Below are 25,283 nucleotides of genomic sequence, written 5' to 3'. Positions count from 1 at the left end.
TTTCCTTCAATTCTTGCAGTGACTTTCTGGGCTCCCTAAACCCTGCAAGATCTGAAGGAAAACATCAGGAACGAAATAAGGTAGTTAAATCGCAATTCAGAGATTCTGCAATCTATCATGAATAATGTTTTGGAAAGAGCACAAATATGCGAAACTGAAAATGGTCAACATTTAAAAGACATCTTTTTTTTAAATAAAAATTGTTTGAAATTTGCATTTTGTTTAAAACAATTTTCTAATGTCTTAGTCGGATTGTGTTAAAATTACAGAAAGATATTATCAAGAATTAAAAGTTCAAAACCCTTCAGTGAATTTTTGGATTGTCTCTATGTTCCTCGTAAAAACAAACAAAAAAATAATATTGTTTTCTTTCTTTTGATTAAAGAAGATAAAAGTTGATAAAAAAAAAAATGGAAATTCCTTACAATCATAACATTCATAAAAAAATACTTGTGATGCATACATACATAGATATGACACTATTTTTCGACACCCACAGCAAAAAATATATAAGTAAAAACTAGTAAAATGAAATTAATTCAGCTAAAAATTTTGTCATCCGCATCCGACCGGGTAGAAACTGGTAGCATCTGAAAGGGCAGTGCCCTGGAGGCATAATATGTGAAAATTAGAAAAAAAGAGCGGTGAACTGAATGTCTCTTTTTTTCGAAAGTCACGCACGCGCATTAAACTAAAACTATGTTTAAAATACGTATTTTGCAACGCCATGTCGTTATAAGCACTCGGGGTTGTGTGCGCGAAAGCTTTTGTCTGTAAGTTTTTGCCTTATTTCACGTTCGAGCCCGGCCATTGCGAGCCCATTGTTTTTTTTACGGTTTCACGGCACTCCCTGCTATTTTTATCGAAAGAAAAGTTGTTTCGTATTTATTTATTTTATTTATTTTTTTTTCAGAGGGATTTTTTTTTTCGTCGCACGGGCAATAAAAAGTGCGCAATATCCGAAATATACATTCTTCTCTTCGTATCCCTTCTGCGAAATATCTGATGGGGGAGATTGTCACGTAGTTCTTTTAGGGGGAGGTCGATTATATTTTGGTGTTTTTATCAGTTTTTAAGGAAGATTACCATATCTTTCATTTTTTTTTAATTGCTGTGGGGGAATCGACGTTACTCACGATGGAGATTTTTTTTACAAAGGAATCGCCACTTATCAAGGCCCAGAGGCCACTCGAGGATAAGGTTAAAGAGTGTACATTGGTCAAAACGACAATATCATAGTAATCGTAGAAGTGTAACTTTGGTGAATTGGATTACTTAAAGGGAACGGCTTATTAAGAACTTGTTTACATTGAACTTGAAGACAGCCATATTGTAGTCAGCTGGAAAGCAGGTAAACGGAAGAGAGTTCACAGGTGTGCAGTTCTAAAAAAGAAGTTTTGTTCATGGAATCTACGTTTAGGTTTAAGTACAGATAAAGAGTGGGGGAAATTATTGATAGTGGTTTGCTGCCAAACGATTTGACATATAATAATAAAAATAATGAAATGAGTTGACATATAATAATGAAAAAGTGCTCAGTATCCTTAGTATAGAAGCTGTGTAAAAACGGAACTTCATGTGGATCCGGGCAACGCCGACTACCCATGCTAGTTGAAAATATAGGAAAAAAAACTACAAATACAAATATATATCATATCTTTCCAAAATTGTTGTCCAATCATTAGACAAATGAAATATAACAGTAAACGTCTTAACATTGGCTTGAAATATAGAAAAAAATATACACAGGTAGAATATATCGATGGGACATCCAGGAAAAATCATATTTTAGCGAACAACTTCCGGTTTGATATGAAATCCGTTAACTGACAGAATTTCCATTAATTTTGATTTGACAAAAATTACTTTTTTCGAGCTATAAATTCCAAAGTACATATATTTGCAAAGTGCATATATATATATATATATATATATATATATATATATATATATATATATATATATATATATATATATAACTACTTAATTTACTCACATAAAAGTAATATACGAAAGTATAAATTTATGAGTAAACTTTAAGTATTTACTTCAAAAGTGCTCAATACGTAGGTAGAGCTAGTTAGTAATTTATAAAATATACATGGCGATTAAGCTACACTGAATATTCCGCGTTTCATCCACTCTAGGACTCTTCAGGCAGTCCTAAAGTGGATGAAATGCGGAATATTCAGTGTAGTTTAATCGCCATATATATTTTATAAATTACTATATATATATATATATATATATATATATATATATATATATATATATATATATTGTCAAAGAATGAGAGTCCATATAGAAACGTTGATTTAATTTGAATAAAATAAAATACACATCAAGTGCGCTTGAAAGCCAAATTACAACGTAATATTAGGAAAATAAATATTTTACTTGTTTGAAATTTATCACAAATATATTTCAGAGGTATACTCCATCTTCAGTGTGTTGTTTTGTTTTTTTTTCTTCTTCCTTGCCATGTTGTAAATTTGGAGAAAGTTGTATGTGTGTAAAGAGCTGTGCGTTGTTTCTAGCGGTTGAACGCACTTGATGTGTATTTTATTCAAATTAAAATAACGTATCTATATGAACTCTCATTCTTTGACGTTATTGTCTTTTTTCCAATTTTAACAACTACTCCTTTACTTTTCCATGTTTAAGCTTAACCATATTACTTTTCATGCTCGCATTTTTCTATTGTAATCCATGATTTTTCCAGGCTTCCGAGAAATTCACTTTTTCTTTGTTTAATTTGAGTTTTATTTCTTTTCTTTTTTTACCCCGATAAACACATATGCAATAACAATGTGTGGCACTCGTCTGCTTTCAATAAAATCCCCCCCAATTATCTTCCTTTCATGCTTTCATTCTCTTTGTTTCAATTGTAAATTCTCTTTTCGAATTAGTAGCAACAATAGTCGCGAAAGCGACGTGGTTGCTATGGAAATCAGTCATAAAAAGTGTCGCTCACCTCATTACATATTTTTACGATTTGGAGCACCAGAAAATGCATCATAACTTTTTGTTCACTGAACGAAAATTGAATTTTTTTTTTTTTTACAATATAGCTGAGAAGATCCTTTATAAACTGTAATAATTGCTTGAAATTTGTTTGGAAAATGAGTGAGCGGTGAAGCTTTAAAGCAGTTCTAAATGACTAAAACTGCTACCCAACCATATATTCAAAACACGGTAATGTTTGAATGATTAAAATGTATATATAACATTAGTTGGTTGGTTGATTGTTTTTGTTTTGCGGCATATCAACCCTTTTTGGGTTATTTAATGCCAAATCCACTGATTTTGAAGAAAAAATTTAATAGAATATATTTAGGGGGTTTTTTTCAAGTCAGTTTCTATTTAAGCCATAGTTGGAACCCTAACAGGTACTACCATTCCGGGTCACAGTGGACCTGGGAGCAATAGTAATTAAAGGGTGGCTCCGCACTTCCCAAAGCCCGCAAGCTGGGGCCTCATAATCGGATATAGTTTAAGGTCATATCCAGGACTCATACAACATTAATAAGCGTGTATATATATATATATATATATATATATATATATATATATGTGTGTGTGTGTGTGTGTGTGTGTGTGTGTGTGTGTGTGTGTGTGTGCGTGCGTGTGGAATGCTATGTCTAGGTCGAGCACACTTGGGAATTGATATAGCATAAATGTAAAACTATTTGCAAACAAATAAATGGAGAACTGTAGGAGTGGTCGCTAATGTTTGCATAAAACATTGTTGGATATCATTGTAAGCTGCAGCTAATCCGATGGCCAGTAAAATAATGATACTGACTTTCAACTCAATGGTTATTGGTCCAATTTGGGGTCTCAGATGGATGCTACTCCAGTCAAACTGAAGAGCAGTGATACAGCGAAACAGTATGTCTGGTAATGAAATACACACACACATACACACGCACGCGCACACACACACGCACACACACACACACATATATATGCATAGATCATCGATAACGATTAGATCACTGTCTGGCTGACGTAAAAGAACATTTAAAATTAAAATGTTTAAATTCAACGTTATTTCACGCGGTTAATGGTAGCCGAATGGATTAGGTCTTCGCTAATTGAACCAGAGATGTCTCGTGTTGCGGGGTTCAAACCGTTCGACTGGTATTAATCGTGACACTCTGCACTGAAGATTCTCGAAAGGATGAAACACTAGTGTCTGTAGGTATTTAATTATTATAGTAAAAAAAATAATTATATATATATATATATATATATATATATATATATATATATTATAAGGTAAAATTAAAAGCCAAGAGCAATGCGATTTTTTTTTATATATAGAGTAAAATTAAATGAAAACAAAAGAAATAAATTTATTTTTTTTTGTTGTTTGTTTTTTCTTTTTCATACAAATTTTAACTCTAAACAAAAGTAATTTTTTTTTCTGTTGTATTCAATGGTGCTATAAAAATAAATAAAATATATAAAAAAATAATATAATACCATTGAATACAACAGAAAAAAAAATTACTGTTGTTTAGAGTTAAAATTTGTGTGAAAAAGAAAAAACAAACAACAAAAAAAAATTTATTTCTTTTGTTTTCATTTAATTTTACTCTATATAAAAAAAAACTCGCATTGTTCTTGGCTTTTAATTTTACCTTATAATTTTCTTCAACAATGCTTCAAGCAAACTACAATCTACTTATATATATATATATATATATATATATTTCAATTTGTCTTTACATAAGCAGTAATTTGTAGCTACACAATCATGAGCATGTTTCGGTCTTCTAATGTTTAGCAACTAGAGACCTCTTCAGGCATCAATGCTTATTTATGAAAGCGGAATTCTCTGGCATTCTCTGCGCGATAGCTAATGGTGGAATGTATGGAGCAGCGAGTGCCTTTGTATCCGACAAAAGCTTTTGATGCCATTAATCGCAATGCACTCTACAAGATTCTTAGGAAACTAGGCTGTCCTACTAGTTTTGTGGAGTTGCTTCAGCAGTTACACCATAATATGAAAGACCGAGTGAACTTTAATGGATATCTGTCTGGCCCAATTTCAGTTTCACCGTGATGCTGGTGCATGCTTTTAACCATTGCGATAATACGATGAAGTTTTAGTTTCGCATATCACAAACAAACATACACACATTTTCGCTTTTATATATATAGACTAGCAGGGCTACCCGGCGTTGCTCGGGACCGTATAAACGATGAAAAAACAAAAGCAGATATTGAACATATGTTTTATTCTTAGGGGAGAGGAATCTTTCATCTCTATGTATTATTTGTTTTATCTACCCTAGGACTGGTATTGTTCATGTTTTATCCCTAGCATAGGTAATTTACAGCATGTATATGAAATTGTTTTACCTTAGGGAGAAGAGAATAGGTAATATACAACATACTGTGTCTATATTACATCCCTGACAACGCCTAGAAACCAGCTAGAACATGTATTTCAGTCAATCTATATTACATCCTGGGCTATGCCGGGAAACCAGCTAATCTCTATTTAGTGACCTGACCACCAAAATACCTCCCTAAGTGTGTCCTTTCTTTTGAACTTATTAGATATAGGTATCTAGAAATGTGTGTGAAATTTTGTTGAATGCATTGTTCACTATGATTTTCTTATTGTTCTACACATATCAGGTAAACTTTTTAAACTTTAGACGTCTTAACGCAAAGTTGAAAACTTTTCAGTACCTTGATTTTGAACTTTTATATGCAGATGATGCAGACCTTGTGTCACATTCAGAAGCAGACGCACAGTTGCTTATGAATAAGTTATCAGAAGCTTGCAAAGCTTTCGGACTTACGATCAGCCTCAAGAAAACATCTGTTACGTATTCCCCTCCTATAGGAATGCCATATGTTGAACCAAACATCTTGGTGGATGGTAAGAAGTTAAATGTCAAAGACAATTTTGTATATCCGGGCAGTGTGCTGAGTAAGGATTGTACGCTTGATACTGAGAGAAATCACAGAATAGCCAAAGCCAGTTTTGCTTTGGCTAACTTGAGAAACGTGTGTGGTCAGATTGAGGAATTACATAAAAAAAACAAGTAAGTGTTTACGAAGCATGCGTTATCACTACGCTGCTATATGGGTCAGAGATTTGGACAACATATAGAAATCATCTCAACTTATTTGAAAGTTTTCACCAAAGTTGTATTCGGAGAATACATAATATTAACTGGAAGACTCTAACGCCTGACACTGTAGTTCTTGAACGATCAAATAGTACCAGTATAGAAATGAAAATCATTCAGAATCAGATGCGCTGGAAACTTGGTTAGGATGGAGGAAATAAGACTTCTTAAACAACTGTTTCATGGTGAGATAGATAGGGGTACAAGACCACAACATAAACCAAGGGAAAGGTTTAAGGATTCTCCGAAAAAAAACTTGAAGATATTTGAGATGGACGTACATAACTGGGAAACCCAAGCGAATGACCGATCACTGTGAAGAAAACCCACCAGAGAAAGTTGTAAGATTTTTGAAGAATCAGCGTGTAGAGCTTACTTTCTTAGAACGCGTTTTAAGAAAGCAGGACGATAATATGACGTCAGAGAAATTACAACAGGAACTGAAGTGCACTGTATGTGGCAGATATTTTTCTGCTAAAAGCTGGTTTTGCAAATCATCTGAAGTCACACAATCAAAGACAAGTAAGACAGTCTTAGGAGGAGGCTTTCACAACACATTCGGCAACGCTAAGTTGTCATATGTGTGGTCTAATCTGCAAATCTAAACGTTGCCTGACACAACATTCGAGGATTCACAATATTATCATGCGATCACCTTTACAAAAAGGAAAGTTTTTTTTTTATGTCACATATGTGTACTTTCATGTACGACTAAAGCTGGATTAAAAAGTCACCTACGTGCACACAGACGCACAACGCTTAAGTGAAGAGATGACAAACTTCCGCCAAGAAGTAGCAATCATCAAAAAATCATTATATAAATTAATATATATATATATATATATATATATATATATATATATATATATATATATATATATATATATATATATATATATATATATATATATACGTGTATGTGGGGGTGTTAGTGTTGGGATAATTAATCGGAATCGGAAAAATCTGAAATTTTACACGCATTGGATTGTTGACTGGCTGTTTTTGTTTTACGGCATATCAACCCTTTTCAGGTTATTTAATGCCGAATCTAATGATTTTGAAGAACAATATTTAAATTACCGTAACCCCCTATCAAAAAAAAAAAGCATGTTAAATGCGCAGATATTTTCTCCAACGTAAAAATACTCTTGTATGGTGGTGATCCATCGATTTGAATTTATGTTAATTATTTCATTATTATTCCAAGCAGTGGAACATTAAACTTAAGACAAATTCAAATAAAAAAGTAATAAAAAGAATCATCATTGGACTTGGAAAATTAAGTGGCTATTTAATTTTTTTAGCTCTGTCATAAACATAAGCTAACCGTTTTGGTTTCGATTCTCGGTGGTGGCGCACGAGTCATTTTTCTTTTTCTTCTTTTTTTTTAACTTTTTAAATCTTTACTATATATTGGGTCCAGTATACTCTATCTATATATCTATAAAAGTGAAAATGTCTCTGTGTGTGTCTGTCTGTCTGTGTACATTTCCCTACACAATAACTCTGTTAATTTTCAGTCTACATAATCGAGATTTGACATAGGAGTTTTGAGATTTGGGAAAATCTTTTTGATCGGTTTTCGTCCAGAAATGTGACTTTTAAGGGGTCAAAGTTCAACGATTTGACTTTTAAGAACACTACGAAACTCCTCCGCCAATTTTGGGTCTAAGCACTTGAAATTTTAGACATAGGTTTCTTGGGCATGGATCTAACTTTATAATTAAGTTTGAGCCCAAAACAATAAATGTTAAGGGGTCATAATTGGTGTCAAATTAAAAAAAATGACCTTTGCGTTTTCTACCAAATTACTCAGCCAATTTTTGGGCTAAATATTTGAAATTTTACATAAAAGGTATTCAGACATACGGCAAGTTTTTAATTTGTTTTTAACCGAAAGTTTGCCTGCCAAGGGGTCAAAGGGCAAACGATTTTTCATTTGCGGGCTCTAGCAAACTATTATGCCAATTTTGGGTCTAAAAATTTGAAATTTTACATAAAGGGTATTCAGACATGCAGTAAGCTTTTTAATCAGTTTTTGGGCGAAAATTTGGCTGCCTAGAGGTTGGAGTTGAAAGAGTTGACCTTTGCAGATTCTACCAAACTTCTCCTCCAAGTTTGGATCTAAACTCTTGAAATTTTAGATGTAGGTTACTTGGACATGGGTCAAACACTTTAACTTGATTTGAGCCCAAAACAATAAATGTTAAAGGGGTCAAAATTGGGGTCAAAGTTTAGAAAAATTTGACGTCTGCAATCTCTACCAATTTTTCTCTATGGTAGTTACGGAAGCCTATTATATAGAAAGCCATTACCGTACATATACACACATTTTAATACATAAATATACACATAACGTCATGAATAGTAAATAGGTCCCGAGCAAAGCCGAGCGGAACTGCTAATATAATAATAAATACGAAATCTGCATTAATTAAAATATCATATTTAAGCGTATTTTATAACCGAGTAACACCGGGTGCCTTGCTAATATATATATATATATATAATATATATATATATAATATAATATATATATATATATATATATATATATATATATATATATATATATATATATATATATATATATATATATATATATATATATATATATATATAAGTTATGAATGATAGTTATTCCGCGCGTGTACGTTGAATCTAATTTCTTTCCTTTGGGATAGCTATGCCTATAATCAATTTCTTTTTTTTGTGTGTGTTTTGTGGAACTTTAAATATCTCCATTTCCTTTTGTCAATATTTTTTCTTGTTAAATCATTTTTCTATTTAAATGAGGAAAAATTATCTTTCTAACTATTTTCTGAGATATATATTTTTGTCTCTGATAAATTGTTTAGTGGACTTCCACTATTCAATGGAATGTGTGTAAGACGTACTTCATAGAAAATGTTAATAAAATAATCCGAGTAATAATTACATACATTCCCTGTATATATATATAAAGTCCACAGCCAAACAACGTCGCAGCCCACAAGAGCCATGACAGTCAACGAACCGGCTCTTGTGAGCTACGACGTTGTTTGGCTGTGGAATTTATTATATATAATCTCTCACGTTCTGAAAATATATATAAAGCAAAAGATGGTCACACACTATTTGAAGACACATATTTTTAAAGTAACATTTAAATGGGAATTTGAAAACTTTGAAGTGTCGAATATAATGATAAAATCGTTTTTATTTACTGATTTTTTTGTTTTGTTTTGTTTTTTTTTGTTTTTTTTTTTGTTTTTTGTTTTTGTTTTTGTTTTTGTTTTTTTTTTGTTTTTTTTTCTGTAAGTAAAAAATCAGTAAATAAAATGATTTTATCATTATATTCGACACTTCGAACTTTTCAAATTCCCATTTAAATTTTATATATATATATATATATATATATATATATATATATATATATATATATATACACTAGTAAAAGTACCCGTCGTTGACTGGGTTCAAAAACAACCCACAGAAAATGGACTCTGATTTATGAAAGTATGATAGGTTATGAAAAGGAAGGGTTGTAAAGAGATAGGTTCGAATTTTGGGGGTATCAAAACCAAAGCAAAATATGATGAGATGAAAGTAAAAATAAAATAGATAAACCCCATAATTTATTATACCATACCTGTTCACACTGAAACACTTATCACAATATTCTGTGGATCTATATTAAAAAACCTTGTTAAAATTTGTGATATATTTCAATTCTATAAAGCTCAGGCGCGAACGAACACCCCATAATTTTATTATGCCATATTTCTTCAAACTGAAACATAATTACCAAAGTATACTTTCGCAGATAGATACGAAATGTCTTTATTAAAGTTTGTGTCCATTTCCATTCTATGGAGGCGAGGCGCGAACGAAGACCCCACAATTTTATTATACAATCCCTATTTAAGTTAAAACATACTTATCAAAATATTATTATGTACATCTATATCAAAAACACTTGTAAACGTGTTTTTTAATTTTTTAATTTTTTATTTCCATACTTTGTGAACCAAGCGCGTACGCAGACCCCACAATTTTAATGAATCATCATTATGCCAGATGAAATATACCCATTCCATACACATCTTCTATCATTATATGTGATCAGTTTTCTATAATAGTCAACCATATAGGAGCCTATTCCTGACCAGACACACACACAGACATTCAGCTTTATATATATATATATATATATATATATATATATATATATATATATATACACGGTTTAGGATAAAGTTATCAAATAGATCTACTGGCGTAGAAACCCAGTTAGATTTGGTCTTTCAAAATATTATTTTCTTTAATATTTTATAAAGACATCCCCCAGCTAAATAAAAATTGCTCAATATACCAGATAGAGCAAATAAATCAAATTTTAGTAATTCAATAATTTAAAATGTATGGCGTGAAATGGTTTCGTATTTTACCATGCAACTTGGATAGAAAACTCAATATCGTTTTCATTAATTTCTCTTAGTTTATGCTATCTAAAAACTTTAAAAACTTATAATCATAATTATCTATGTTTTTTGTTTTTTTAGCAAATTAGGTGTAAACCATCATATTTGCTAAGATTTTCTCCTCTGAAGAGATCATAGACATTGAAAACCTATAGGTTAAGGAGATATAGTGATTGATATGTATTCTTTGTCTTACCTATAATAATAAAAATGTTCTTGATTTGAAATTTAACCATTTTACGTCATAAATTTTAAATTATTGAATTATTAAAATTTTATATATATATATATATATATATATATATATATATATATATATATATATATAATTATTTTTTTACTATAATAATTAAAATAATTAAAATAATTAAATACCTACAAATACAGGGTGTTCCAAAAGTCTTGGGCACATTCCAAGTCCGCATAACTGCTTAATTGTGAATGGTAGTAAGATGAAAGCGGTGCCATTTTAAAGCTAAATGCATTAAGTTTTTTTGTAAGGCTATACCAAAATATACCAGATATACCAGATGTGTTTTTTAGTTCTAGAGATATTCAATGTCAAAATGTGCCCAAGACTTTTGGAACACCCTGTATATATATATATATATATATATATATATATATATATATATATATATATATATATATATATATATATATATATATATATATAGCCAGTAGAGTTTAGTTTCCTAGAAGTACATCCAATGAAACAACATGTGTCTACCAAAGTAGTGCTCAATGAGTGAACAGAGTAGGTATATTAATTTTATTTATACAAACATTAATGTTTGTATAAATAAAATTAATATATATATATATATATATATATATATATATATATATATATATGTATATATATGTATGTATATATATCAAAAGATAAGGAGATATAGATTAAAGTTACATAAGAACATGTTAAAAAATGGTAGAATTAAGGGTATACAATGGCGGGAGATCTGTTTCGGCGATGCCATTTCGAAGCTAAATGCTTTTAATCCTAAGAAGAGGGAAAATCGGAATTATATAAAAGAATGGACAACACCGATTTTTTCATACATTTTAGATGCGGTAAAATGGAAATAAGAGTGACACCACATAAATATATTTGGTTGTTCTGCCGTAGACGAAACGTGCCGTAAAATTTTTTCTTAAGAAGTTTTAATCTCTATATTTATCTCTATCTCTACTCTTATGTAAAAGTCACTTTGTGAGTGCGAGTGAGTTCCTCATAGGTTCCGAAACGGCTGAGCCTATACTTTTCAAATTTCACACAGAGCTAATTTATATGTCTGGCAGTGTTCTTAGATGTGTTTTATACAGAGATTCTTCTTATAAGTATCGAAAATCGAAAAAAATCCGTTCTTAAAACTAGTTTTTCTCTTACAGATAAAAAAAGAATATTTTTTACAGGGGAATATTTTACGTTACACCGGACAAAGTAGATAATAAATTTCAGAAAATCGTTTCCTTAAAAAAAAAAAAAAAAAAGAAACAGATTTAGTAAAACCTGGAGATATAGCTTGGTGGTAGGACGTTCGTCTACAGATTGGTAGGTTTCGTGTTCAAACCCTGGTGTACATCACCATTTAATTTTTTTTTTTATTAATGAGTTCAATTTACGATAAAAGAAGTACCATTTAAAAATCACTGCCAATCATTTTTTCGTTTGCATATTTTAAAACTAAACATTAATCAGAAGTAACTTTTCCAGGGCATTCATCGTCAAGTCCAAATATCAGCTGACGTGATATTGTAAACAAACACAGACGGAACTTGATGGACGACATTATCATTAATATATTTTATTTTTATTTTTTTGTGAATTAGTCCACCAGCTAACATATTCATCGTAATACATAATAATTAATTGAGGATTGATTCTATAATAATACATACGCAATCTGCATAAATTAAAATATCATGTTTAAACGTATTGTACGCCCGGGCAATGCCAAACTGTCAGCTAGTAATTATTATGTATGTAATCCTTGATGCACATACATCTATAAATGTAGCTTAGTAGTATAGAGTTGTTAAGCACAGTGTGACTAAGTAAAGCATCATATTTGTGAGTGTATGTGTGTAGTTGCATGCGTGGGTGTGTGTGTGTGTGTGTGTGTGTGTGTGTGTGTGCTTGCTCGGGCGTATGTAGCTGTTGTTCCAATTTACTTGCCTCCCCGCAAGGGCAGAGTTAGATACAATATCGGTTTTTAATGTGGGGGAAAAATCCAGCCCCTCCCCCCCCCAAAGAGGCACTCTGGATAGGAACAAAAATAAAAAAAAAATTGTCTCAGTCATGAAGGATTTCTCCTCTACTGACCTAGGGCAGAAGATGTAAAGCGTAGCATCAGAACAGATACCACACTGTGAGGTTTTTTATCATTTATTTTCTGGACGTGTAAAAATTAAAAATGTTAAAAAAAAAAAAAAAAATTTAAGCACAAGAGTATCTCAAAAAATTGGAGGAAGGTCTGTAGGCATCCTTGTCATTGTGCCTTTTTACCTGTCTAAGTGGGTATTACCCTAGTTAAAGTTCTTACTCGTGCCAATCACTCAGGGGCTGTGCTAGTTACTGCTCCCAAATCGAATCGATTTCTTTTTTTTTTTTTTTAATATATATTACAGAATAGATTAATCGTTTTTTTTTTTAATTTACAAATAAACAAATTCAACAGGAAAAGAAAAAGATTTCATTGGTGACGGGGGTGGGGAAAAATCGCTAGATGGCAAACCACCCACTATTTTCCGGTTTGATGAAGACCGGAAACAAGATGTCGATCTCCTAAAGGGTTTGAAAAATCAAGTTTGAGAAAAAATAAAAGATGGGGAGAGTTGGGGGCGTGCACTCCAAGTTTGAAGAAAAGGAGCCGTGGGCGAAAGAAGAAGGTGATTTGGCCTTCAGGCCAAGATTGTAGGAAATGTTGCTCAATAAATGGGTTCTTATCTTTTTGATTTTTGTAAACATCGTTAATATATATGAACTTTCTGGTGTTTAGCTATCTCAACAGTGAACGGATGTGATTTTGCCGCTCAGTGGGTTGGTCGGAGATATATACGTCGAGAGGGCACAAATGCAACGAGTTCATCAGAACACATTCCGTAAAATATTTGTAGAACAAGCGCAGGGATGCAACATTACGGCGATGGGACGGGGGTTGGAGCTTAGAGGACAGAGTGGGATCTATTAGATTGACAATTCTTTTTTGGGACCCTATCCAAGAGGAAGAGACTAGTGGTAGATGCACCAGCCCTAATCTGACAACAAAACTTCATGCCTGGGTGAATGGTGGCTTTGTAGAGGTACAGGAGACCCTCGCTTGTTAGTAGTTTTCTAGCACAATGGAGGGAACCTACCTTTTTTGCATTTGTTCTAGTTCGTATTGCCTATGAAGGTTAAGCCAAGGAGTATAAAGGTAGAATTCTCAGGTAGGGTGTTATTTGTCATGAATATCGATGGTTGGAGAAACTTGTAATTTGTAAAGGAAAGCAGCTTAGTCTCCATCCAATTTCGACAACATTCGAATTACACTACGAACTCGTATAATGCGTTCAATCTCAGCTACGGCCGCGCTGGATACGGTACGATTTAATTTCATTAGCAGCCCTTTGTTCCAGATTTGATAAAAAACATATCAAGGGCTACTGGCTTCGTCACCTTATCCAATGCATAGTATATGTATTGCATAAGGCGGGCGAAGCTAGTGCTGTAGTCCTTGATATATCCAAATGTTAAAATATCTGCAGTAGAACGACATTGTTTGAATCCATACTCTTTGTCAGAGAAAAGATTAGCTTTTATTTAAATAAATATTAATAAGAAAACAATCGGGAATTAGAAAAATCGGAACTTTTGGGGGTATCGGAATCGACTATTTTCCGATACCTGAAACGATTCTTTTAATGTTTTTTTTATTTGATTTTGTTTTTTAAAAAAATATTCTACTACTGGTAGTAATAATAAAATAATAAATATTTACTGATTAAAACTTCTAGTCAAACTAAAATCTATAGATCACCCCCCCCCTCACACAAGTGTGTTTTTTTTTACGTTTGAGAAAATATATGCACAATTGAGATGGGTTTTTACGATAATCGGGAGAAAATATCCATTTTATAGTTAAATATTTAGAGAGTTATATTGAATCGGAATCAGAATCAGTAATTGTATCGGAATCGGAAAAATTATTGGAATTGTCCCGTCACTTATGAGAGCAGTAGTCAGAATAAACCAAATAATCTATTAAATAAAAATAATCACCAGCTAAAAAAAAATTTAAAAAAAACCATCAGAAACATAACGCTGCACATCTTTCTGCCAAACACAGGAATCTATAGGAACTTTCGAACGTAACACTTTTTGTAGTCCGTGGCGATAGATTATTCTTGTCCTGTCAGCTTAAGCAGATTGAAATATTGATTAGCCAATCAATCGCTCTTAGTTCGATTTGATCGCGGTGTATGATCCTTTTACAGCTCTACGAGGTCCACCCTCCAAAGTGTTGCCTCCCCCACTCCCTTTGAGAAAGGGGTTAGTTGATTGCGAACGCTCGAGGCGCCCTTGACGGGGAATGCCGACTGGGCCGTCCGAGTATTTTCTGCAGGCCAGAGTGCTCTTCTTCTAGGACACTGGTTTTTTGAATCTCACTTTCCGTGACCCTTGTGTCACATCATATCGACGTGGGAAGGGGTAAACAACCTGAATTATAATAAAAATTTCAATAATTTTTTTTTTCAATTAAATTTAAATCATATGTTTAAAATTTCCGGGAAGACAATGGAAGTGGTTCTGAATCTATAAGCTATCCCCTTATCTGCCGAATATTCACATTGACCTATAGGGGTCAGAACCTCATTAAAATTTCAAATACGTAAAATCTGGAATAGAACGTGGACGCACGTATGCAAATGTCGAGCTATGTGCGAAGTGACGTCACGGTAGGGTAAAAGAAAAAGACTATTGCCAGAACGTACGTATAGACATAAGACCACGTTCTAAAGGAAAGAGGTCAGAGAGAAGAAGCACGACCACGTTTTATTCGGGAAAATGTCCGGAAATAAATGTCGTTATTCTAAAATCAAAAAGGGTGCCGTAAAATTTTATTTAATTGAAGTTTTCCCAATAGTTTTATATGACCTTGGTTGTATCGCATGAACTAAACAACTAGCCAATCGCATTGATGCGTTTCAAAATCACGTAATGCGTTTCATTATGGGACATCGCCAAATCGAAGAAACAAACAAAAAAAAACATCCTCCCCCGTCAAATTATTTCTCTACCCCGTCTATTTAATAAAATCAAAAGTAAAACCCTTAGAATTTTTGGCCATGTAAAACGATCAACCCCTGACCTGTCAAAGTTAGGCTTTAAGGGTGTGCTAGACGGTAAACGAGGCAGAGGAAAGCCAAAGAGAAGGTGGAGAGAAAATGTTTTTAATTGGACGTCTCTTAACAGTTGGGCGTCCATCAACCAACTTGCCCTGGATCGGAAGGAATAGTGAAAAATAAGTCACGTGGGTTCGCAATCTGCACCGGAAGCGGAAGATGCGACTCATGATGGATGTTTGAACTACTTCTCTCGCATGTTTTTTTTTTACATGGAAGTCTCCACTTATCAAGGCCCGGAAGCCACTCGGGGATAAGGGTTATTGCGTGTACAGTAATCGATGGGATAGTATCGTAGTAATCGTTAGTAATGGAGATTTGATAAACTGTCTTACTTAAGGGGGCGGTTTATCAGGAATTTGTTTATGTTGGACTTGAACAAATCCAAGTTGTTAGTCAGGTGGGGAACAGGCAAACGGAACAGAGTTTCCACAGGCGTGCACTTCTAAGAAAGAAGCTTTGTTCATGGAATCTACGTTTTGATTTAGGCACAGATAAAGAGTGGGGAAAATTATTGACAGTGGTTTCAGCTAGACGGATGTTTTTCGTGAAAGATTGGCGAGGTGGGACCAGAGATTGGAGCTCAGACGAGCACTTGCCATGGAAATAACGATAAACCAAAGACGGGCTCGCAACGTCTCTTCTGTGGTTGCATGTAAGAGAAAAGGGCATCCCCTCCTACTAGGCTACGAAATCTATTTTGTACTCTGTTAAGGCAGGATATGCTGTCCTTAGCAGCTCCTGTCCAGATGTGGCAGCAGTACTCCATCCTTGGACGTACTTGGCTTTTATATAGATATAGAATTGCATCAGCAGTGAGATATCTTCTGGAGCGGTAGAAAGATCCTACCATTTTTCCAGCGACCTTGGCAACAGACTTGATGTACGTGTTCCATTTCAGGTCAGCAGTACAGATCAATCCCAGAAGCTTATCAAAGCATGAAGTCTGTCCTAGAGGAGAGACGGATTACATTGGTTGCACTTTTGGGACCTTATGGAGTACACTTTATTTTTCTTCAGACTTTTTAGAGTTTACAACAACCCCTTTACACCTGGGAGGACGTTCTCTTCATCGTAGATATTATTGAATAAAATTTATTTCATTAACTTGCCCTGGATCGGAAGGAATGGAGAAAAATAAATCACGTGGGTCCTCAATTCACACCGGAAGCTGAAGATGCAACTCATGATGATATTAAGACGGAAAAAAAAGTGAGTCGAGTTATCACTTGTCTTCTATTCCTTGCGACGTAATCTGCTACAACGTGCTGGGTCCCGAGTGCCTACACGTTAATACATGTGTAAACGTCTGTATTGTTACATATTCGATATTTAATGGGTTTTTTTTTTATTACATATTCACCCCAAACAAAGCACATTGCCACTTTGATGTAGGGGGCTACTATCAGGGACCTAAGTTTCAGGGGTACTTTTTAGGGTATTTAGCAGGAAGATGCCTGTTCACATTACATTTGAACTTTGACATGCCAGTTAAGTTTCGGAAGCAGGAAACCGGACGAGAATTCCAAAGTCTAGCAGTTCTGGGGAAGAAGCTCTTAGAGTAGAAGGCCGTCCTACATCTAGGGATCCCCTACTGTGTTGGGGTGGGATTTTGCTGCTTATGTATAAGAGACTAATTCAAAGTTTTCCAACATTTTTTCCAACTCTTCCTACTGTATCAGGGTGCGAAACGAAAGAAGAAATTTCCTCAGTCTAGAAGGATTTTTACATTCACTGACCCAGAATAAAAAAGAAGAGTCGTATCAAAACAGATAGTACACTTTGAAAATTTTATTTATTTCAATAAGTTGTACACTCATTGAAATAAATTAGGCACAAGTTTGGGAGAGGGGGGTACGCTCATCATTTCACTTTATTTAGATTTGTCTATGCTACTCCTAGCCAGAATCTTCAGTAACCATAATACCACATTCACTCCAAGAATCGTCCTACTGAAAATTCCCACATCGATTTTTTAAATATATATATAGATGTATATATAAATATATATATATATATGTGTGTGTGTGTGCGTGTGTGCGTGTGTGTGTATATATATATATATAACAGTAATATATATATAATATAAAGCTGTGTGTGTGTGTGTGTGTGGTCACGAATAGGCTCCTATATGGGTGACTATTTTAAAAAACTAATTCATATAATGATAGAAGGTGTATCGAGACACAGGAATGGGTATGTTTGATCTGGCAGAATGGTGGTTCATTAAAGTTGTGGGGTCTGCGTTCGCGCCTGGTCCACAAAGTATGGAAAAAAATGTTTAAATTAAAAAAAAACGTTTACAAGTGTTTTTGATATAGATGTACATAAGAATACTTTGATAAGTATGTTTTAACTTAAATAGGGATGGTATAATAAAATTGTTGGGTCTGCGCTCGCGCCTGGCCTCCATAGAATAGAAGAAATAGGCTCAAACTTTAATAAAGACTTTCATATCTATTTGCGTAAATATAATTTGATAATTATGTTTCAGTTTGAAGAAATATGGTATAAAAAATTATGGGTGCTCGTTCACACCTGACCTCCATAAAATGGAAATATGTCACGAAGTTTAACAAGTTTATATATATATATATATATATATATATATATATATATATATATATATATATATATATATATATATATATATATAGATCCACAGAATATTGTGATAAGTGTTTCAGTGTGAACAGGTATGGTATAATAAATTATGGGGTTTATCTATTTTATTTTTACTTTCATCATATTTTGCTTTGGTTTTGATACCCCCAAATTCGAAGCTATCTCTTTACAACCCTTACTTCTCATAACCTATCATATTTTCATAAATCAGAGTCCATTTTCTGTAGGCTGTTTTTGAACCCAGTCAACGACGGGTACTTTTGCTAGTATATATATATAACAGTAAGTCGTTTCTTTTAATAACAGTAATTCTATTTTATCGGGGAACGGGAGAAAAACAAAAAGCAAAAACCGGTGTTTATAAAACCCTTCCACCCTTTTTAAATAATAAACACCCTCACTGTTTTCCGGCTTGTTTGAGACAGAAAACATGCAGATACTACACTTTGATCTTTGTCAAGACTTAGTTATTATAGCATGCAGTAATGTTTTGACCTTTGAACTGACAGCAGAGTATCAATCAGAACTGAGTCTGTACCAACGCCCTTATCCCTTGCACTACGTGTTCATGTAAACTAATCTAGTTCGAATTTTTGGGCGCTTTTTAAAAACAGCCAAGCCTTAGCAGATAAATAAAGTATTCAGTTCGAAATTCCCTGCAGATTCCCGAGTTCGACATAAAGATTCCCAAGTTCAAGAAGATGCAGCCTGAAGAAGGCCGGATGCTAACTCGACTGAAACCTTCTGAAAATATTGGAAAGTGTTTACTTTCTTTTCGCCTTAGCAGTCACATTTAAAATTACGACTTTTGTATTTTCGGGTATGCTGAAAACGAATATCACATTTAAATTTGGGACAGACAAATTGGATATTAGGAGCTTTATTATCCAATGTAACCCATTATGTTTTTTACTGGTGGCCATGTTTGTTTTTTTGTTGTTGTTTTCTTTGCAAGGTTGTCACCACTTTATCAAGGCCCGGAAGCCACTCGGGGATAAGGGTTATTGCATGTACAGTAATCAAAGGGATAGTATCGTAGTAATTGTTAGTATTGAAGATTTGATAAAGTGTCTTACTTGAGGGGGCGGTTCATCAGGCATTTGTTTATGTTGGACTTGAAAGCATTCAAGTTGTAGTCAGGTGGGAAACAGGCACACTTAAGGGAGCGGTTCATCAGGAATTTGTTTATGTTTTCTTTCCCTACTGAAAAGTAATAATGCGCATTTTTTTTTTTTTTTTACGAAAAAACCCACCTCCTCCCCATGTTAAGAATGGCGAACGTCGCTTATATTTTTTAAGGAAGTAGCAGCCCCCCCGGCATTGCCCGATCGTAAAATACGCTTAAATATAATATTTTGATTAATTCAGATTTCGTATTTATTATTATATTATATTATATTATACCCAATATATAGTAATGATTCAAAAAGTAAAAAAAAATTACCCTTGCGCCACCACCGAGAATCGAAACCAAAACTTTTAGCTTACGGTTTCTTTCTTTCTTTGACGTTAATGACTGTACAATGGAGGAATCTTTACTGCGAAGTTAAAAATTAAAACATGAACCAATATCTATTACGTTAATCGTGCATATTCGTAATGGCATCGATCGAGCTTCACCTGACAAATGTCATTTTGTTTTTAATTCCCACACTTTTGTACCGATTTTCCCTGACTAAAACCCGAATATAAAGTTTCGCATGGGTTCGAATACCCTATATATTAAGTTTCATATCTATAGACCAAACACTGACAGAGAGGTTTTGTAGGCACATCTTTTTTAAACAAAATTATATACGCATACATAAATATATAGAGAAAGAGTTTCTGTTGACTCTAAGATTTTTACGCAAATATTATGCAAGTATAAATCATGTAGAATATCTGCATGAATATAATTACACGTAATTAATGATAATCCTATAAGAAAACCGAAAAAAAAAACTAATTGATTACAATGAATGTTTAAAAATATATGCAAATTAGCCAGATCTTTTGCAGATGAATGCAATTCCACGATCCCTATATAACAAAGTTGTATTTCCCTTTTTAAATAAATAGAAAAAGGGGTTTAAAATATGATTATCAGTACACAAAAAAAAAGCAATTTATAGAAGTATAGATAGATAGATACATTGAAAAAAATGTTTTAATATCCAGAAAAGTATTTGTCTGTCCCAAATTTGAATATGATATTCGGTTTCAGTATACCTGAAAACATTAAAAAGTTGTCATTTTAAAGGTGAGTGTTGGAGTGGAAAAATCTTAAAAATTACGAAAATAATAACCAAGGTGAGAATAGTAGTCTGAATATGCAAAAAAAAAAAAAAAAGAAAAAAAAAAAAATTAAAATCCTCATCGTAAAAAAATTCGGAAACATTGTTATTTTATTTTATTTTTTATATCTTTATTTCTGATCGATTATTTATGGAAACCAATAACGCAAAAGCCTCAAATACTAAAACAAACTTTTATGAAGCCGATTAAAAAAACAGTTACGAATTAAATCACCCACAATGCATTTCTGTTTCTTCCTAAACAACTGAGCTAGAAAAAAAAAGAAGGTTTTTGGCCTTCGGGCCAGGATCAAAGTGCAGTATCTGCTTTGATGCTGTACTTCAGTTTTTTTCACTCCACTTTTTGGTCTCGATTAGTGAACGAGAAATCCTTCATGACCGATACATTTTTTGTTTTTGTTACTAACCAGAGTGCCCCTTTTTGAGGAGCTGGTTTTACCCCCCACATTAAAAATCGATCTTGTGTCTAACTCAGCCCTCTTAGGGAGACACGTAAACAAACAAACAAACAAACAAACAAACAAACAAAAAAACAAACAAACAAAAAATAATATTTATCCAGTTGCTAGTCCGGCTACTTCGCATTAAAATAGAAAGCCATTCTTAACACGAGGAGGAGGGGCGTATTTTGAATTAATCGTCTGCCATTCTTCGTTCCGGCATTCCCCGGCTGCTAACGCAACCTGTTGAAAGATGCCGAAGTGATGTCGTCAGAGATTGGAGCGTAAACAGGATAGCCACCCTCCCTCCCTCCCCCCCAAAAAAGAATTAATAACTTCGTGGCGTTTGAAAAGAATTTGGAAGCCTTTAAACTGTCGAATAAACAGGCGTCTCAACTGGCATTAAAAAAAAAAGTAAGCTTCTTTTTTTTTTTAATCTTTATCTCAAAAACGTAAACGTTGAAGAGCTACGAAGACGGGAGTGGTATCATTAAAACGAGCGATCCTTTTGTGCTCCCGGATTTATTTTTCTACATAATCGCTAGCCTTCTCCATGCACTTTCGCCGGCCTCTTTTGATGTTTCAGTCGTAAAACACCGAAGCGCAAGCTGTCATTCACTTCTCTTTCGCCTCTAAAATCGACGAACCCATCTCCTAACCATGCTGACATCAATTAAATCTTCTTCGTAAAACGTTCAACAGGCGCCGGTAAATATTGATCGAGTGATGTTTTTTTTTCTCTGCGTCTGACGCACGTCCATGACAGGGTTTGCTTTCTTAGAATCTCACACTGTAAATATCTGCAACAGAAAGATAAAACGTTCAGGTCATGAACGCGAGCGTTCACCTATCACAGCAATGCAATTTGTAATCCGCTCTGAACTATTCGGGTGGGGAGTTGAGCAACAAAGCTATAAAAACTAACTTTTTTGTTTGTTTGTTTGTTTGTTTGTTTATGTGTCACTAAAAACTGACGCAACACCAAATAAGCGAAGAGGGTCATAGAGGGTGGAAAGATCGAGGAGAAAAAGCACTAGCCAGACCTCCACTGGATTTGTGCAAAGAGGACTGGGACTTTGGAAAGGCTTTTTGCCACCCAAATTTCAGTGAAAACCAATGATTGCTGCCAACGAGAAATCAATGGTAAGCGACCGTTACCATATCGCAAATTCATCTGCAATGGTTATCGAAAGAGGTGGAGAATACTGGGAATCTGGAGAGACTTGTTGTCACTCAGACTCCGGAGAATGCCGCAAGTTGTTTTCGAAGAGAAATCTTTGATGATGACTTGTGTGACTACTCCCAGTGAGTAAATAATTAGAACAAAAAAAAGGGTGTTGAAAAAAAAAAGGTTTAGTTATATAAAAAGGGGGGGGGTGATACAAAGAAAACTCCCGGACAACGCCGCTATTTGTACAGCCAGTATTTGAATAAATACAGTTTTTTTTTTCTTTCTTTTCGCAATGTCTTCTTTTTCTTTTCCTTGGTTTCAACGGGTAAAAAAAAACAAAAAAACAAAAAAAATATGGAACGAAATCTTACCTTTATATTAATTGCCCATCATCCAATGCTCCGTACATTTTTCCGATTAGAGCCTTCGACTTGCTATGAATGAAAAGAAGACGGCAGTTTCTTTCGCCTCCCACTCTGACTACGTCTCTTCCTCCGCTGCTTCGAATTCAACACTCCCCCCTCCTCTCTCTCTCTCTCTCTTTTTTTCTCTCTCTCTTTCTCTCTCTCTCTCTCTTTCGCACTCTTTCTCTTTCTCTCTGTGTATCCGTCCGTCTTGCTCACTCCCTGTTTATGTATACATTCCTCTTTCTCTCTTTCTCCCCTCTTTCCCTCTCACTCTATCTTTTTGTTTCTGTTAATGGTTTCTTTTCACATTGTTCTTACCGCCGTTCTCTCTCTCTCTCTCTCTCTCTCTCTCTCTCTCTCTATATATATATATATATATATATATATATATATATATATATATATATATATCCGCTTCTGTAAATAACTCAGTTCGTCTCTTTCTCTCCCAAACACACACGCGTGAGCGCGTGCACACACACACATACATACACACACACACACACTCTCTCTCTCTCTCTCTCTCTCTCTCTCTCTATCTATCTATCTATCTATCTATCTATCTATCTCTCTATCATTTTTTATTCTTTTTATCTTACTGTCTCCATGTCAATGTCAATCCATCGCTCTCTATCTCTCTCTTTCTCTCTCTCTCTCTCTCTCTCTTTCTCTGTCGAACCCTTTATTTAATCCATCGGAGTATCATGTTCTCGTTCCGTCAACCATGATAGAGTAGGAATCCTCAGTAATTTACATTAGTATTTACAGTGTCGCCAACACTGACGATTGAACTTTCAACCTACTGAAAAGTCTAACTTACAACTGAATTTTACGTGGATTAAATAAACAGGTTCCGTTCGAAATTAGGTATAGATTCCCGAGTTCGACATAAAGATCCCCAAATTCACCTGAAGAAGGTTGGGGTTTTCATCGACCGTAACTTTGTGAAAATAACACTCAAGATGTGAACAGTAGTCCGAAGAATCCAAATAATACGAATAAACTCTTAGTTTCTCTCTGGGTTTTTCCCCACATCTCTATTTGTTTCTGTGACCCCTCTCTTTCCTTCTTTCTCTCTCTGTCTTAGTCTCTTTTAATATATCTATTTCTATTTTTCTCTGTGTTTTTCTTAGTGTCTCTTTTCGTCTCTTTCTTTCTTCCTTTCTTTTTCTTTTTTTTCTTTCTTTCTTCCTTTTTTTCTTTCTTTCTTCCTTTCTTTCTTTCTCCATTCATCTTTCAATCGCAATCTCAAACACACACACGCGCGCACATACACACACGTGCACACACACGCACGCACACACGCGCACACACACACACACACACGCAACAGTCGCAACACACACACACGCACGCACACGTAGCACACACGCACGCACACACACGCACACACACACACACACGCACACGCACACACACGCAACAGTCGCAACAACACACATACACGCACGCACGCGCGTATGCACACAAACAGGCACGCAAACACACACGCACACACACATACACACACAAACGCGCAAGCACTAATCCACACGCATGCACACACACGCAAACACACACACACACACACATAAAAACATGCACGCAATCAAGCAAGCGAGCACACACACACGCGCACACACACTCACAATGCACGCACAAAAAACACGCACGCAGGCACACACACATACACAAACACACGCACATACACATGCACATGGATACACCGCAGTTAATTAAAGACTAGTTAATTAATACTAATTAATTTTAATTAATATACATTCACTTATGTTCGCTCCTCAGTGCGATTTTACAAACTTATACGGTCTGTACGCCATGCTTATTTTTCAAATTGAAATAACGTCCGTTTGTACGTCACATGTCAACTAAAGTGTGTTTCGTCGGCTGGTCTGTCACGCTTAAGTTTTCAAAAATAATACGCCATCGAACTTGTCGGTCAGTCAAATGAGCATTCACGTCGAGATTTCAAACTCAATTGTCATTTTCAGCGATAAGCGCGTAGATTAAATGACCGCCTCTTAAGGTTATTATATTATTATCGTGTTATTTTTTGTTGTGTGACTTAATTTCTTGTTATTTAAGGATTTCCTCGCTTTCGACTCTTTTTAATAAAGGCTGCTCCTTTTCTCTCTCTCTCTCTCTCTCTCTCTCTCTCTCTCTCTCTCTCTCTCTCTCTCTCTTATACGCCATAATTACTTGAACACACACGTCCCCGTTAATCACGGAAGTTAAGCGCCGTCGAAGCCTGGTCAGTATTATAATGGGTACTTTTATCTCCTCTCTTCCTGCCGGGGGGGGGGGAAGTTTCGACACGAGGTCCGGAAAGTGGGATCTGAAAAG

General features: G+C 34.4%; 1 long non-coding RNA gene across 1 annotated transcript in view; it reads right to left on the bottom strand.

The window, feature by feature from the left end:
* The window catches only part of LOC145267041 (uncharacterized), a 689,166-nt gene extending 666,125 nt beyond the window's left edge, over nucleotides 1-23,041 (bottom strand). Inside the window, exon 1 of the long non-coding RNA XR_013864812.1 lies at nucleotides 22,908-23,041. This is a non-coding gene — a long non-coding RNA (uncharacterized LOC145267041). The remainder of the gene's footprint in view (nucleotides 1-22,907) is intronic.
* Nucleotides 23,042-25,283: the final 2,242 nt, after the last annotated feature.

This window comes from Euprymna scolopes, chromosome 42 (genome assembly GCF_053919585.1).
Source record: "Euprymna scolopes isolate OS-2025 chromosome 42, ASM5391958v1, whole genome shotgun sequence".
NCBI lineage: Eukaryota > Metazoa > Mollusca > Cephalopoda > Sepiida > Sepiolidae > Euprymna > Euprymna scolopes.
Note: the sequence above shows the minus strand (reverse complement) of the source record. Positions and strands in the feature narration are given on the sequence as shown.